Source organism: Triticum urartu, chromosome 3A, assembly GCF_056163025.1.
Source record: "Triticum urartu cultivar PI428250 chromosome 3A, HENAU_Tu73, whole genome shotgun sequence".
Classification (NCBI taxonomy): Eukaryota; Viridiplantae; Streptophyta; class Magnoliopsida; order Poales; family Poaceae; genus Triticum; species Triticum urartu.
Genome location: NC_141875.1, coordinates 458652083 through 458667738, shown reverse-complemented (window position 1 = coordinate 458667738; position 15656 = coordinate 458652083).

Sequence of the window (15656 nt, the reverse complement as noted above, 5' to 3'; positions counted from 1 at the left end):
TCTCCAGGCGCGCTCGAGCCCCTTGTGGACGCTTGGGGCGGAGAAGATGAGCTTTGCTTGATTCCGGAGGCCTTGTCTGAAGAGGAGCTGGCTATGGCTCTCCGCCTCTTGGCCGGGGACGATCAAGAGTATCCACCGAGTGCCCACGTTCCCTTGTTCCTTCGTAGGGACGAGGCGCGGGTCGTGACTGCCATGCCCAGCTTTGACAGGCGCGGCCTGGTGCCGCCGATGCCCCCTGGGGTCCCGGTGGCGACGGCGACAGTGGACTTGTCTTCTGGCGATTCCCGCGGGGAGGGGGAAGAGGAGGAGGGCGAGGAGAATGACTCGGAGGCGACCTCCGAGGGGATGGGGGAGACCTCCCCCATGCGCAAGGCCGAAATCCTGCGCACCCTGTCTGATGATGATGACGAGGCCGGCGTCCTCCTGGAGAGAGAGGATCCGCCCGTGGTTCCGACGAGGGGCAAGTCGGCGCTGATCTCCCAGGACGACGCTCCTGCCCTGACACCGCCTGGAGCTGCTTCCGGTCCATCTGTTGCCCTTGCTTCTACTCCTAGAGCCACGCACCTGTGCCTCAAGCTGTGAGGCTCTCAGGCTTCAAGCTTAAGAAGCGGAGGGACTACGCCGCGGTGGACCAGTGAGTGTTCTTGTCCTGCCTTGTTCTTGCTTCTGCTGCTTGTCCTTGACGCTTCTCCGTTGTGCAATTAGGCCGACACCCACGGCAAAGAAGAGAAAGGAGGACGAGGTGGTACTGCTCGAGCCCAGATCGCCTCCTGCGGCCGCACCCCTCTCCATGGATTAGGGCAGCGACGGCGCTCTCGCTTCTCCAGCCCGATCATCCTCGCGAGGCTTGGTGGAGCATCCTCAGGAGGAGTCAGCCCCCGTGGCCCCGCTAGCTCCGGTGGTGCCAACATTTGGCTTGGGCGCTGGGGTCCCCGAAGCTCAGGAGCTTCTGGCCTCCCAGGCCATGGTGACGACTTCGCCTCCTCCTTCTTCTGCCGCATTGCTGTCTCCGGGTTCTTCCACCTCTCCTGACATCCTAGAGCGCGCTCTTTCTGCGATGACCCTGCTGCGAGAAGATCTTCAAGGCACCGACCGTCGCCTGGTGGCCGGGCGCCTGGAGCTGGTCTCTGGCTGGCTTCACTCTGATGTGTCTGTCCAGGCGACCCTGAGCCAGGCTGCTGTGGACTCTGAGAAGGACAGGGAGGCTGTCGCCCAAGCTGTGGCCGCCCACGAGGTGGCGCTGAAAGATGCTGGGCCGCCTAGGACCGCTGCCGGTCGCTGGAGGTCAGGCTGGAGACCGTGCGAAGGGAGCGCGCGAAAGAAGCCCGAGGCCGCAAGGCGGAGGAGAAGAAGATGAAGGCCCGACAGAACGCCGTTAGGGATCGCGGCGCCGAGCTGGAGCAGTTGGCGAAGGCGCAGGCCACAAAGTGTAGCCGGCTAGAGGAGCTGGAGCAAAAGCTGAAGGCGGAGAAGGCCGAGCTTGAAGCCAAGGCAAAGGTCCTGGCTGAGGACCGCGCAGCCTTCAAGCTCCTCGAGGAGAGGTCTCAGACGGCGCTGCGGTCACTCTACGAGAAGGTCTTGGAGGAGCCGCTGGCCGCCGGCGACGAGGGCCCCGCCCAGCTGCTTCCTTATCTGGTCAATGCGCTTGAGGACATCATGAGCGGTATCGGCCCCATGCCAGAGGAAGAAGCCCGCGTTCTTTCCTCGGCCGCGTTGACGCGCGTCTTCAGGCACCTCCATCTTCGCGATCCCGCCACCCACCTTGACGAGCTGCTGGAGCCTGTGGACAACGACCATTGCACGGCCGCTGCTGCAGCCATGAAGGATCAAGTGGAGGCCCTGCTAAAGAAGTTCCGCATCTTCGCTCCCGCGCCCCCGACCAGCGGTGCTACTGATCCTGCAACTCCAGCTGGTGGTACAGGTGAAGGCGACGCTGTTGAAGAAGAAGCATCCCTTGCAGGCGACGGCGGTGTCTAGGGATGACGAGATGACTTGTTGGCGGCTCCTTTCCTGTTTAGTTTCTGCAATATGCACCATGCCTCGTGGAGGCGTTAAACTCGTGTTTGGTTTCAGGAGAACAATATGTCTTGTAATATTTGCTTTGAAATTCTGCGATTTCCTTTCCATTTGCTTTACATTCTACGCCGGCAGGGCCCGACCCCGCGCATACCTCAGCCGCCATTGGGCCGTCCGGATCACCAGGACGGACCAAGTAGTGAGGGGCTACGTGATCAGTTAGGATCTTGAGTCGCGATGCTCAGGAGTCCCCCTTGATGCACAAATAGCCTATAAAAAGGAGATCTGGGAGTAGGCCTAGTGTTCTGCGTCGGCAGGGCCCGACCCCGCGCATACCTCAGCCGCCATTGGGCCGTCCGGATTACCAGGACGTACCAAGGAGTGAGGGGCTACGTGGTCAGTTAGGCTCCTAAGTCGCGATGCTCAGGAGTCCCCCTTGACATTCAAACGACCTTCGTACCTTGGCACCGCTTGGGAGGGCGCGCGACGACCAGGTCCAAGGGACCTGGCAGGGTGGCGTATGCTTGGTCATGGCCCGAGCGCAGCCCCCGAGCCCAGCCCCCTCACGCGACTCTCCCGAGGGGAGGTGTTGCGATGAGGCCAGACACTGGGCTCAGAGGCTCCCTGAGGTTGATGCGTCCGTGAGGCCGCCCTCGGTTGTTTATCACCAGCGCGGAGCATAGCGTTTCCGCACTTGCACGGGCATAGCCGCTCCTCGGCAGTGTCAACTGCCAGCGCGGAGCATGGTGCTTCCACTGGCACGTGGGAGGGGACTCCCTACTGCGGAGAGCCCCTGGAGCGTGTATAGCCCCGCCCTGACATGTGGCTTGCACGGCAGGGCTAGACGAGGTGTGTCTGGGCACTCGTGAGCCAGCGCGGGACTCATGAGGCCCTACCTCAAGGCGGGTTGCGCCTGGTCTTTGTCCTTGATGGCTCTGGTGTTCCTGTGAGATGGTTAGATAACCTACATCAAATGACTTTCCTGAGGTTATCGCACGAGAAGGCCAAGCACCAATGACCCCAGGAGGTGACGTGAACGGGGCCGGCCCGCCAGACAGAGCTCAGTCGTTGGATTTATCGAAGCTGCAGGGACGGGTGATGTCTACTACACAACCTTCTTCTTGTAGACGTTGTTGGGCCTCCAAGTGCAGAGGTTTGTAGGACAGTAGAAAATTTCCCTCAAGTGGATGACCTAAGGTTTATCACTCCGTAGGAGGCATAGGATGAAGATGGTCTCTCTCAAGCAACCCTGCAACCAAATAACAAAGAGTCTCTTGTGTCCCCAACACACCCAATACAATGGTAAATTGTATAGGTGCACTAGTTCGGCGAAGAGATGGTGAAACAAGTGGTATATGGATAGTAGATAAAGGTATTTGTAATCTGAAATAATAAAAACAGCAAGGTAGCAAGTGATAAAAGTGAGCGTAAATGGTATTGCAATGATAGGAAATAAGGCCTAGGGTTCATACTTTCACTAGTGTAAGTTCCCTCAACAATACTAACATAATTGGATCACATAACTATCCCTCAACATGCAACAAAGAGTCACTCCAAATTCACTAATAACGGAGAACAAATGAAGAGATTATGGTAGGGTACGAAACCACCTCAAAGTTATTCTTTCCAATCAATCCGTTGGGCTATTCCTATAAGTGTCACAAACAGCCCTAGAGTTCGTACTAGAATAACACCTTAAGACACAAATCAACCAAAACCCTAATGTCACCTAGATACTCCAATGTCACCTCAAGTATCCGTGGGTATGATTATACGATATGCGTCACACAATCTCAGATTCATCTATTCAACCAACACAAAGGACATCAAAGAGTGCCCCAAAGTTCTACCGGAGAATCACGACGAAAACGTGTGCCAACCCCTATGCATAGGTTCATGGGTGGAACCCGCAAGTTGATCACCAAAACATACATCAAGTGAATCAATAGAATACCCCATTGTCACCACGGGTATCCCACGCAAGACATACATCAAGTGTTCTCAAATCTTTAAAGACTCAATCCGATAAGATTACTTCAAAGGGGAAACTCAATTCATTACAAGAGAGAAGAGGGGGAGGAGAAACATAAGATCCAACTATAATAGCAAAGCTCGCAATACATCAAGATCGTATCATCTCAAGAACACGAGAGGGAGAGAGAGAGAGAGAGATCAAACACATAGCTACTGGTACATACCCTCAGCCCCGAGGGAGAACTACTCCCTCCTCGTCATGGAGAGCACCGGGATGATGAAGATGGCCACCGGAGAAGGATTGCCCCCTCCGGCAGGGTGCCAGAACGTGTGTATATTGGTTTTCGGTGGCTACGGAGGATTTTGGCGGCGGAACTCCCGATCTATCTTTCATTCTGGAAGTTTTAGGTCACGTAGGTATATATGGGTGCAGGGAGGACGTCGGAGGAGCCACGGGGGTCCCACGAGACAGGGGCGCGCCCTAGGGGGGGCGCCCCCCACCCTCGTGAGCACCTCGTTCCTTCCTTGACGTGGGGTCCAAGTCCATCAGGTGTGTTTCCTTCCAAAAATAACTTCTCCAGTTGATTTCGTTCCGTTTTGACTCCTTCTGATATTCCTTTTCTTCAAAACACTGAAATAGGCATAAAATAGCAAATCTGGGCTGGGCCTCTGGTTAATAGGTTAGTCCCAAAAGTAATATAAAAGTGGATAATAAAGCCCAATATTGCCCAAAATAGTAGATAATATAGCATGGAGCAATCAAAAATTATAGATACGTTGGAGGCGTATCAAGCATTCCCAAGCTTAATTCCTGCTCGTCCTCGAGTAGGTAAATGATAAAAAGGATAATTTTTGATGTGGAATGCTAGTTGGCATAATTTTAATGTAATTCTTCTTAATTGTGGCAAGAATATTCAGATCCATAAGATTCAAGACAAAAGTTTATATTGACATAGAAATAATAATACTTCAAGCATACTAAGAAAGCAATTATGTCTTCTCAAAATAACATGGCTAAAGAAAGCTATCCCTACAAAATCATATAGTCTGGCTATGCTCCATCTTCACCACACAAAGTATTTAAATCATGCACAACCCCGATGACAAGCCAAGCAATTGTTTCATACTTTTGATGTTCTGAAACTTTTTCAATCTTCACGCAATACATGAGCGTGAGCCATGGATATAGCACTATAGGTGGAATAGAGTGGTGGTTGTGGAGAATACAAAAGGGGAGAAGATAGTCTCACCTCAACTGGGCGTATCACTGGGCTATGGAGATGCCCATCAATAGATATCAATGTGAGTGAGTAGGGATTGCCATGCAACGGATGCACTAGAGCTATAAATGTATGAAAGCTCAACAAAAGAAACTAGTGGGTGTGCATCCAACTTGCTTGCTCACGAATACCTAGGGCATTTTGAGGAAGCCCGTCATTGGAATATACAAGCCAAGTTCTATAATGAAAGATTCCCACTAGTATATGAAAGTGACAACATATGAGACTCTCTATATGAAGAACATGGTGCTACTTTGAAGAACAATATATGAGACTCGCTATATCATGGTGCTACTTTGAAGCACAAGTGTGGAAAAAGGGATAGTAGCATTGCCCCTTTTTTGGGCCTTCCCTTTTTTTATTTGGCCTTTCTTTTTTCTTTTTTTGGGACAATGCTCTATTGAATGATGATCATCACACTTCTATTTACTTACAACTCAATGATTACAACTCGATACTAGAACAACGTATGACTTTATATGAATGCCTCCGGCGGTGTACCGAGATATGCAATGAATCAAGAGTGACAAGTATGAAAGAATTATGAACGGTGGCTTTGCCACAAATACAATGTCAACTACATGATCATGCTAAGCAATATGACAATGATGGAGTGTGTCATAATAAACGGAATGGTGGAAAGTTGCATGGCAATATATCTCAGAATGGCTATGGAAATGCCATAATAGGTAGGTATGGTGGCTGTTTTGAGGAAGGTGTATGGTGGGTTTATGGTACCGGCGAAAGTTGTGCGGTACTAGAGAGGCTAGCAATGGTGGAAGGGTGAGAGTGCGTATAATCCATGGACTCAACATTAGTCATAAAGAACTCACATACTTATTGCGAAAATCTATTAGTTATCGAAACAAAGTACTACGCGCATGCTCCTAGGGGGATAGATTGGTAGGAAAAGACCATCGCTCGTCCCCGACTGCCACTCATAAGGAAGGAAATCAATAAATAAATCATGCTCCGACTTCGTCACATAACGGTTCACCATACGTGCATGCTACGGGAATCACAAACTTCAACACAAGTATTTCTCAAATTCACAACTACTCAACTAGCATGACTCTAATATCACCATCTCCATATCTCAAAACAATTATCAAGTATCAAACTTCTCATAGTATTCAACACACTCATAAGAGAATTTTATTATTCTTGAATACCTAGCATATTAGGATTTTAAGCAAATTACCATGCTATTTAAGACTCTCAAAATAATGTAAGTGAAGCATGAGTGTTCATCTATTTCTTCAAAATAAAACTACCACCATGCTCTAAAAGATATAAGTGAAGCACTAGAGTAAATGACAAACTACTCTGAAAGATATAAGTGAAGATCAATGGGTAGTTGAATAATTATGCATACATGTGAAGACTCTCTAACATTTAATAATTTCAGATCTTGGTACTCTATTCAAACAGCAAGCAAATAAAAATAAAATGACATTCTAAGAATGGCAAACATCATGTGAAGAAGCAAAAACTTAGGATCAACCGATACTAACCAATAGTTGTTGAAGAAGAAAGGTGGGATGCCAACCGGGGCATCCCCAAGATTAGATGCTTGAGACTTCTTTAGATATTATCTCGGGGTGCCTTGGGCATCCCCAAGCTTGAGATTTTGTGTCTCCTTAATTCCTCTCATACCACAGTCTCCCTAAATCTCAAAAGCTTCATCCACACAAAACTCAACAAGGACTCGTGAGATAAGTTAGTATAAACCATTGCCAAAACCTTATCATACTCTACTGTAGCAAATCACTAAAATTATTATTCAACATTGCATACTAAATGCCTCTGAATATTTAATAGTCCTATCCTCAAATAGAATCATTAAAGAAGCAAACATATGCAAACAATGCAAACATAACAGGAATCTGCCTAAACAGGATAGTCTGTAAAGAATGCAGCAACATCAATACTTCCCTAGCTCCAAAAATTATGAAAGAAAATTACCACCATATTAAATTTATCAGATCTTAATATGCAAAAGGTTTCAACATTTTATCACATTGTTACTTTTCTAGGTAATTATTGCAACAGCGGTAAACTTTCTGTTTTCAAACAGCAACATGTATATTTGTAACATAGGCATAGTAAAGGCTATGAATGCCACTTTTATTGAAATAAAAGATGCAAAACATTTTTCTAAATAACAGCAAGCAAATCCTAACAAAATAAATTGACGCTCCAAGCAAAACACATATCATGTGGTGAATAAAAATATAGCTCCAAGTAAAGTTACCGATGAACGAAGACGAAAGAGGGGATGCCTTCCGGGGCATCCCCAAGCTTAGGCTCTTGGTTGTCCTTGAATATTAGCTTTGGGTGCCTTAGGCATCCCCAAGCTTAGGCTCTTGCCACTCCTTATTCCATAGTCCATCGAATCCTTACCCAAAACTTGAAAACTTCACAACACAAAACTTAACAGAAAACTCGTAAGCTCCGTTAGTATGAGAAAGTAAATCACCACTTTAAGGTACTGTAATGAACTCATTATTTATTTATATTGGTGTTAAAATCACTGTGTTCCAACTTATCTATGGTTTATAAACTATTTTACTAGCCATAGATTCATCAAAATAAGTAAACAACACATGAAAAACAGAATCTGTCAAAAACAGAACGGTCTGTAGTAATCTGGATCAAACGTATACTTATGGAACTCATAAAATTATCAAATAAATTGCATGACCTGAGGAATTTATCTATTAATCATCTTCAAAAAGAATAAACTAAATAGAACCCTCCAAATAAAAATGTCAGAAATTCTCGTGACTGCTAAAGTTTCTGTTTTTGACAGCATGATCAACAAGACTTCCCCCAAGTCTTCCCAAAGGTTCTACTTGGCACAAACACTAATTAAACACATAAAAACACATCTAAACAGAGGCTAGATGAATTATTTATTACTAAACAGGAGCAAAAAGCAAGGAACTAAAATAAAATTGGTTGCCTCCCAACAAGCGCTGTCGTTTAATGCCCCTAGCTAGGCATGATAATTTCAATGATGCTCACATGAAGGATAAGAATTGAAACATAAAGAGAGCATCATGAAGAATATGACTAGCACATTTAAGTCTAACATTCTTCCTATGCATAGGGATTTTGTGAGAAAACAATTTATGGGAACAACAATCAACTAGCATAGGAGAGCAAAACAAGCATAACTTCAAAATTTTAAGCACATAGAGAGGAAACTTAATATTATTGCAATTCCTACAAGCATATGTTCCTCCCTCATAATAATTTTCAGTAGCATCATGAATGAATTAAACAATATAACCAGCACCTAAAGCATTCTTTTCATTATCTACAAGCATAGAAATTTTATTACTCTCCATATAAGCAAAATTCTTCTTATTCGGAATAGTGGGGGCATCACAAGAGACTCGAATACTATAAATTGTTTCCACATTAAAAGAGTAATGTTTAGAGAAGGGGTAATCATAATCATGACATGTTTTATAAATATAATCACTACTTTTTATAGCATAAGTATCATCACAATAATCATCATAGGTAGGAGGCATGCTATTATCATTATAAATTTGCATATCAAAACTTGGGAGACTAAAAATATCATATTCATTAAATGTAGCATCCCCAAGCTTAGGACAAACATTAATTGCAGCAAATATATTCTCAAAAACATCATCTTCATCAAACATAGCATCCCCAAGCTTGGGCCTTTTCATATCATAAGCATAGTCACTCCCATCATTAATAGTATAGATAGCACCAATAGTATAGCAATTATCATATTCTTCCAAGCAAGTGCCAAAAAGATTTTCAAGATCATAAGAAGTATCATTATCCTCCACATTTATATTTTCATAAGGCACAATAGTAATAGGAGCAGCATTATTTGGGAGAGATATCTTTTTACCTCTCTTCCTTTTTCTTTTCTTCTTCTTCACCACATCATGTGTGGGTTCAATCCTCTTTTTGGAGCTCCTTATTAATGAGATTGGTTGAATAGGAGGCTCCCCCTCGTTGCCTGATTCATCATAAGAAATAATAGGAGGATATTGGGAAGTCTCTTCCCTTTCATTAGTATTCTCTTCATCTTCTAATTGTTTTCTTTTCTTTATGTAGTTGGAAATATAAGGATTTTCAATGAAATTCACCGCACAATACATATAAATATTTTCTAGATCAAAAACAAGAACTTTATCAAGGGCAAATTTTGGAATATCCTTAGTTATACGTTTCATTTCTTCATAACCCAAAAGAAGGCTAAGCTCTTTATGATGCTCAAGGGTAATCAAATTATCACAATATTTGGACACGACTTGATCATGAAACAAATAGCATTGGAGCTTTAAATGACCATGTTCATTGCAAAGTTCACAAGGAGCACGAAAAATATTGAATCTTTCATCACATTCATCTAGCTCTTCTTGCAACAATTTGGTTTCTAAGTACTTATGCCTCTTGCAATATCTATCTTCCCTATTTGGTGTGTACTTGCAAACCCAGTCTACTCCACAGAAATTGGCATGTTTATAGGAGGCATTTTCATCATAACTAGTGCAATCATCATTAGTATTATGGATATTCAAAGAATTCGTACTAACAACATTGCAATCATGCTCATCATTCAAATATTTAGTGCAAAACATTTTATATATTTCTTCTTCTAGCACTTGAGCACAATTTTCCTTTCCATCATACTCACGAAAGATATTAAAAAGGTGAAGCGTATGAGACAAACTCAATTCCATTTTTTTATAGTTTTCTTTTATAGACTAAACTAGTGATCAAACAAGAAACTAAAAGACTCGATTGCAAGATCTAAAGATATACCTTCAAGCACTCACCTCCCCGGAAACGGCGCCAGAAAAGAGCTTGATGTCTACTACACAACCTTCTTCTTGTAGACGTTGTTGGGCCTCCAAGTGCAGAGATTTGTAGGACAGTAGCAAATTTCCCTCAAGTGGATGACCTAAGGTTTATCAATCCGTAGGAGGCGTAGGATGAAGATGGTCTCTCTCAAGCAACCCTGCAACCAAATAACAAAGATTCTCTTGTGTCCCCAACACACCCAATACAATGGTAAATTGTATAGGTGCACTAGTTCGGCGAAGAGATGGTGAAACAAGTGGTATATGGATAGTAGATAAAGGTATTTTTAATCTGAAATAATAAAAACAGCAAGGTAGCAAGTGATAAAAGTGAGCGTAAACAGTATTGCAATGATAGGAAATAAGGCCTAGGGTTCATACTTTCACTAGTGTAAGTTCCCTCAACAATACTAACATAATTGGATCACATAACTATCCCTCAACATGCAACAAAGAGTCACTCCAAATTCACTAATAGCGGAGAACAAACGAAGAGATTATGGTAGGGTACGAAACCACCTCAAAGTTATTCTTTCCAATCAATCCGTTGGGCTATTCCTATAAGTGTCACAAACAGCCCTAGAGTTCGTACTAGAATAACACCTTAAGACACAAATCAACCAAAACCCTAATGTCACCTAGATACTCCAATGTCACCTCAAGTATCCGTGGGTATGATTATACGATATGCGTCACACAATCTCAGATTCATCTATTCAACCAACACAAAGGACCTCAAAGAGTGCCCCAAAGTTCTACCGGAGAATCACGACGAAAACGTGTGCCAACCCCTATGCATAGGTTCATGGGCGGAACCCGCAAGTTGATCACCAAAACATACATCAAGTGAATCAATAGAATACCCCATTGTCACCACGGGTATCCCACGCAAGACATACATCAAGTGTTCTCAAATCTTTAAAGACTCAATCCGATAAGATTACTTCAAAGGGGAAACTCAATTCATTACAAGAGAGAAGAGGGGGAGGAGAAACATAAGATCCAACTATAATAGCAAAGCTCGCAATACATCAAGATCGTATCATCTCAAGAACACGAGAGAGAGAGAGAGATCAAACACATAGCTACTGGTACATACCCTCAGCCCCGAGGGAGAACTACTCCCTCCTCGTCATGGAGAGCACTGGGATGATGAAGATGGCCATCGGAGAAGGATTGCCCCCTCCGGCAGGGTGCCGGAACGGGTGTAGATTGGTTTTCGGTGGCTACGGAGGCTTCTGGCGGCGGAACTCCCGATCTATCTTTCGTTCTGGAAGTTTTAGGTCACGTAGGTATATATGGGTGCAGGGAGGACATCGGAGGAGCCACGTGGGTCCCACGAGACAGGGGGCGCGCCCTAGGGGGGGGGCGCCCCCCACCCTCGTGAGCACCTCGTTCCTTCCTTGACGTGGGGTCCAAGTCCATCAGGTGTGTTTCCTTCCAAAAATAACTTTTCCAGTTGATTTCGTTCCGTTTCGACTCCGTCTGATATTCCTTTTCTTCAAAACACTAAAATAGGCATAAAACAGCAAATCTGGGTTGGGCCTCCGGTTAGTAGGTTAGTCCCAAAAGTAATATAAAAGTGGATAATAAAGCCCAATATTGCCCAAAACAGTAGATAATATAGCATGGAGCAATCAAAAATTATAGATACGTTGGAGACGTATCAACGGGCCCGAGCACAGACGTCGTGCCTAGCCTTCTTATGCGAAGGATCCTGAAGAAAGACGATCGGCGCGCGGCTCCCATGGTGGGTGACTATCAAGCAAGTGATAACCATAGATAGATTATGCAAGAAAAGCAAACTAGCTCAGGTAAATGTAAGAACAATACATGCCACTTGGTTGGACCCAAGCGGCTTGGGGATGATGCAGCCCGAGGGGCGCCCCTAGTAGAGTAAGCTAAAGACGTAAAGGGATACATGCCACATGGACAGACCCACGCGGCCTGGGAATGTTGCAGCCCAGGGGGTGATCCAGCTAAATAAACTTGGAAAATGTCTCCTGGTTTGGTTGTTGAAGGAGTGTTGGGGTAGCCGAAGATGCGTGGCGAAGAAGTCGCTCCTCACGAGCCATCGAGGCCCAGAGCCTCGGGAGGCTCTGGAGGCTCAGGTGGCCTCCCGAGGACCGTCTCCACCTCCGCCCGGACTGCGTGATGCCTGGCCTCCTGACCTACCAGGATGCTCCGCAGGTTGCGCTGGAAGGCGGCTGCCACACTCGGCAGGCCGAACGACATGCGAACGTAGCCATGAGGTGGACCCTCACACCGTCCAGCACGTGAAGGCCAGAAGCGCTCCTGAGATGCGGCCCTGTTGAGCTCTGGGATGTCGATGCAGATGCGCAGCTCACCACCCTCTCCTAGATGGGGAGCAGCGCCAGGTGGGCGGCGGTCGCCGCACATGGCTCTTGCATCCTACAGCTCCTGAGTGGCCTTGGTGATGAACTCCTGAGCGTCGGGCGCTCCTCGCCCGGTGTCCTCCTGAGGGAAGTGTGCCACGAAGCACGCCTCCACGTGGTGCCCGAGCGCCTCTCTCGTGATGCTGGCTAGGTCCGAGGCCCACTAGAAGAGAGCTCCCGAGCCCTGCCCGAGGAGGGCGCCGGGCGCGCCTCCCTATGTGAGGGAGGGAGGCACCCCAGGTGCGAGCACCGATCCTGAGGTGGCGCTGCTGGAGGCTCCGCTCCCTTGAGGCCCTGTGTGGGGTAGCTGCTTCTTCTTCTTGGGGTTGGCCTCAGGAGGGTACTGCACATACGCGCTTCCAGGGTCCCCGGCTGCTGCAGCTTGGAAAGCATGCTTGAGGGAGCACGCCGCGTCTCTTTCTTCGTAGGTGATTGTGATGATTCTGCCGCTTCCAGGCATCTTGAGGATGTTGTAGCCATGGTGGGTGACTTCCATGAATTTGGCTAGCGCTGGGTACCCGAAGATGGCATTGTACGGTAGGCGGATGTGGGCGACGTCAATGTCAACAAGCTCGGTGTGGTAGTTGTCGCGCTGGCCGAAGGTGACAAGGAGACGAACTTGCCCTATCGGGGTGGTGGAGCCGTCAGTCACTCCTGAGAAAGACTTGGTGGGCTGGAGCTGATTGTATGGCACTTGAAGGATGTCGAACGTCTCGATGGACATGACACTGAGCCCTACACAGCCGTCGATGAGGGTCTTGGTGACTTGGACATTGCTGATGACGGGTGAACAGAGCATCGGGAGAACGCTGGCAGTTGTCGCGCATTTGAGATGGTCCGCCGAGCTAAAGGTGATGGCATACTTGGAACATCTGATTGGGCGCGTGGCCTCGAGCTTGGGGAGGGCTGCATTCACCTTGCGAGAGAACAGCTTGAAGACGCGCTGAGAACCTGGGGCCTGAGCGCCACCCAAGATGCAGGCGATGGCGCGCGGCTCCTGGAAGCCCCCAGCCCCTTCGTCCTGTTGGTGGTCGGCGTTCCTCCTTGGTGGCGGCAGCAGCAGAGGGAGACCAGGGTTGCCCTGAGGACGATCCTCGCGAGGCTGGTCCCTCCAGGCGTCCTCACGAGGCTGGTCCTGCCAGCGGTCCTCGAGAGGCTGGTCGTGCCACTCCTGGCGGGGCCCATGGTCGTCCCAACGTCCTCCACCTCGTCCACCTCCTCGGCCGTAGCCCCGGTCATTGCGATCGGGGCATCGACCGAAGCGTCCATCTCGAATGGCCTTGAGCTCTTCACAGTCATTGGTGTTGTGGCTGCGCACATTGTGGAAGGCGCAGAACGTACGACTGCCCTTGGACGACTCGGGGAGGTCTCGGCCGTGCTTGGTGTCTAGCTCTATCGCGAGCATGGCCACCCCTTTGCGCTTCACGTCCTTGACCTTGGCTTTCTTCTCCTCTGGATCCGTAGTAGGGAGCTCGAGGAGGGAGAGACCCCCCTCCTCAGCTCATCAACACTTGGTTGCTGATACGTCCATTTTGCATCATGCTTTTATATTGATATTTATTGCATTATGGGATGTTATTACACATTATGTCACAATACTTATGCCTATTCTCTCTTATTTTACAAGGTTTACATAAGGAGGGAGAATGACGGCAGCTGGAATTCTGGGCTGGAAAAGGAGCAAATATTAGAGACCAATTCTGCACAACTCCAAGTCCTGAAACCGCACGGAAGTTATTTTTGGAAATAATAAAAAATACTGAGCGAAGAAAATACCAGAGGGGGGCCACACCCTGGCCATGAGGGTGGGGGCGCGCCCTACCCCCCTGGGCGCGCTCCCTGCCTCGTGGGCCCCCTGTTGGCCCTCCGGTGCCCATCTTCTGCTATATGAAGTCTTTCGTCCGGAAAAAAAATCATAAGCAAGCTTTCGGGACGATACGCCGCCGCCACAAGGCGGAACCTTGGCAGAACCAATCTAGGGCTTCGGCGGAGCTGTTCTGCCGGGGACACTTCCCTCCGGGAGGGGGAAATCATCGCCATTGTCATCACCAACGCTCCTCTCATCGGGAGGGGGCCAATCTCCATCAACATCTTCACCAACACCATCGCCTCTCAAACCCTAGTTCATCTCTTGTATCCAATTCTTGTCTCTAAGTCTGGGATTGGTACCTGTAGGTTGCTAATAGTGTTGATTACTCCTTGTAGTTGATGCTAGTTGGTTTATTTGGTGGAAGATCATATGTTCAGATCCTATATGTATATTAATACCCCTCTGATTATGAACATGAATATGCTTTGTGAGTAGTTACGTTTGTTCCTGAGGACTTGGGAGAAGTCTTGCTATTAGTAGTCATGTGAATTTGGTATTCGTTCGATATTTTGATGAGATGTATGTTGTCTCTCCTCTAATGGTGTTATGTGAACGTCGACTACATGACACTTCACCATTATTTGGGCCTAGAGGAAGGAATTGGTAAGTAATAAGTAGATGATGGGTTGCTAGAGTGACAGAAGCTTAAACCCTAGTTTATGCGTTGCTTCGTAAGGGGCGGATTTGGATCCATATGTTTCATGTTATGGTTAGGTTTACCTTAATACTTCTTTTGTAGTTGGGGATGCTTGCAATAGGAGTTAATCATAAGTGGGATGCTTGTCCAAGTAAGGACAACACCCAAGCACCGGTCCACCCACATATCAAATTATCAAAGTACCGAACGCGAATCATATGAACGTGATGAAAACTAGCTTGACGATAATTCCCATGTGTCCTCGAGAGCGCTTTCTTCTATATAAGAGTTTGTCCAGGCTTGTCCTTTGCTACAAAAAGGATTGGGCCACCTTGCTGCACTTTATTTACTTTTGTTACTTGTTGCTCGTTACAAATTATCTTATCACAAAACTATTTGTTACCTATAATTTCAGTGCTTGCAGAGAATACCTTGCTGAAAACCGCTTATCATTTCCTTCTGCTCCTCGTTGGGTTCGACACTCTTACTTATCGAAAGGACTAGATAGATCCCCTATACTTGTGGGTCATAAAGACTCTTTTCTGGTGCCGTTGCCGGGGAGTGAAGCGCCTTTGGTGGGTGGAATTTGGTAAGGAAAAATTTATATAGTGTGCTGAAATTTACTGT